This window comes from Suricata suricatta, chromosome X (genome assembly GCF_006229205.1).
Source record: "Suricata suricatta isolate VVHF042 chromosome X, meerkat_22Aug2017_6uvM2_HiC, whole genome shotgun sequence".
Lineage (NCBI taxonomy): Eukaryota > Metazoa > Chordata > Mammalia > Carnivora > Herpestidae > Suricata > Suricata suricatta.
Genome location: NC_043717.1, coordinates 100,611,570 through 100,614,105, shown reverse-complemented (window position 1 = coordinate 100,614,105; position 2,536 = coordinate 100,611,570).

Below are 2,536 nucleotides of genomic sequence, written 5' to 3'. Positions count from 1 at the left end.
CTCAAGTTTTGTGTCCCTCTCTCTCCCCAACTCTCTTTCCCTCTTCGCCTCCCCCTGGTGCTCCATTAGGTTTCTCCTGTTAGACCTATGAGTGCAAACATATGGTTTCTGTCCTTCTCTGCCTGGCTTATTTCACTTAGCATGACACCCTCAAGGTCCATCCACTTTCCTACAAATGGCAATATGTCATTCTCTCTCATTGCCATGTAGTACTCCATCGTGAATATATACCACATCTTCTTGATCCACTCATAAGGTGATGGACATTTAGGCTCTTTACATGTTTTGGCTATTGTTGACATTGCTGCTATGAACATTGGGATACATGTGCTCCTATGCATCAGCATTTCTGTATCTCTTGGATAAATCCCTAGCCGTGCTATTGCTGGGTCATAAGGGAGTTCTATGGATAGTTTTTTGAGGAACCTCCACAGACTATAGATGCTGGCGAGGGTGTGGAGAGACAGGTACCCTCCTACACTGCTGGTGGGAATGTAAACTGGTGCAGCCACAGAGGAACATGTCTCAAAGCACAGGTTTACTTGCAGAGAAAGAGAGAGGAAGAACTTTTTAAAAGAAATGGTATTTGGCTGTCACTGTAGGCAAATGCATGCATGATTTTGTAGGCGATCCCTGAGAGAAACACAGATACATGGCAGGCTTCATGGACCCCGTTATTAATTAGGTTGCTGGCTGTGAGCTATTGCTATAGGTTACAGAGTCTGCACTGACCAATCATAGCAATGAACTTTAAGAGAATGTCATTGTCATGCACATTATAAAAATATATTTAACTTGAGGTGCCTGGGTGGCTCAGTGGGGTAAGCATCCAACTCTTGATCTTGACTCAGATCATCATGGCAAGGTTCCTGAGATTGAGCTCCACATAGGACTCTGCACTGACAGCACAGAGACTGTGTTGGATTCTCTCTCTCCCTCTCTCTCTGCCCCTCCCGCACTTACTTGCTCTCTGTCTCCCTCTCTTTCAAAATAAATAAATAAGCATTTATATATATATTTTTTAACCTTGACTGTCTGCAAGGCTATGACTTATTTAAACACACACACACACCACACCTTTAAATGACAGCACTATTATAACCAGAAAGAGTTCTATTCATTCACCTGTGTGGTGGAAAATACTTCATGGCAGTATGTTTTAGTTTTAAGACACAATCATGTTTCTTCTCTATTTAGATTTTTGGGATATTACTAGAGAAAACGTATGACTTATCCATATTCTACAACAGTTCCTAATTAAGCTATATTTAATGTAAAAAGGAGAGAAGTCTTAGCGTTTCTAGTGCAGTGCTAGTAGCTTGGTTGTAATGTTTGGAACTGATTCTGTAGGTGTACTGATGCATTTATGGGAGAGAAAACATGATTATATATTCTATTAAGTTATAAAGTAGTTGGGTCTCTTATTTCAGCCTTGCTAATGCTCTAGTCATTTTTTCCTCCTTTTTTTGTCAGGAGGTCTGATTTATCAGGGATATAGATTTTTGTCTAGTTAAACGTCAGGTGCCGAACAATTGATTCAATTACTCAGCCATTGGGTCATTAAGTTGCCTGAAATAACGTTGTTGCAAATGTTCATCAGTGATCCAATCTGGGACTCTGTCCTCAGGGCTGGCGTTAGCATCTGTGGAAAATATTAAGTTGAATTTTACCTTTGGAATTGTAAATATATATATATATATATATATATATATACACATACATACATACATACATACATTTATATATGAAACTGCTTGTGTTTGGAGAATATACAAATGTCTCCTACCTTTCCGAGTCTTTCTGTGGCCTGAAATTCCACTCTTGGGGTTTTTCCTTCCATTCAGTACTGCAGCAGCCTTGGGGAGTGAAAATATAAAGGTCTGGAATACGAAACACCGCCCAGAAGGACTGGACCACGTGTCGTGGTCCTGACTCACGAGCACAATTGGAGGGCTGAGTGCCTGGAGGAAGACATTGAGAAAATGGGTCGGGAAGCCACAGCTTAATTGTTCCTTATTCAAGGCTTTGCTAAGGACAGATTTTTCTGATCCTATACTATAGAATCCAAAGAAAAAGGGCATAAAGGGAGGAGCCCTGAACTGGGAGTCCAGAGTCCTAGGCCCAGCTCTATCCACCCCACTGGGTGTGCCCTAAGACAAGTCAGTGAACTTCAGTGAGAAAACTCTGCTTCCTCAGGTAAAATATGGTAATTTAAGTCAATGCTCTCAAAGCTCCAGAATTCCACATTTTATACTTCAGATGGATAGAATTTGGTCCAGTGCTGGTGAAGGGCATAATGTCTAGCAAACTGATTAATTATGTTCCCTTTTCTTTTCGATTTTAAAGTTTATTTATTTTGAGTGAGTGAGAGAGTGAGCAAGAGAGCAGAAGGACACAGAGGCTGAGGGGGAGAGAGAGAGAGAGAGAGAGAGAGAGAGAGAGAGAGAGAGAGAGAGAGAGAGAGAGAGAGAGAGAGAGAGAGAGAGAGAGAGAGAGAGAGAGAGAGAGAGAGAGAGAGAGAGAGAGAGAGAGAGAG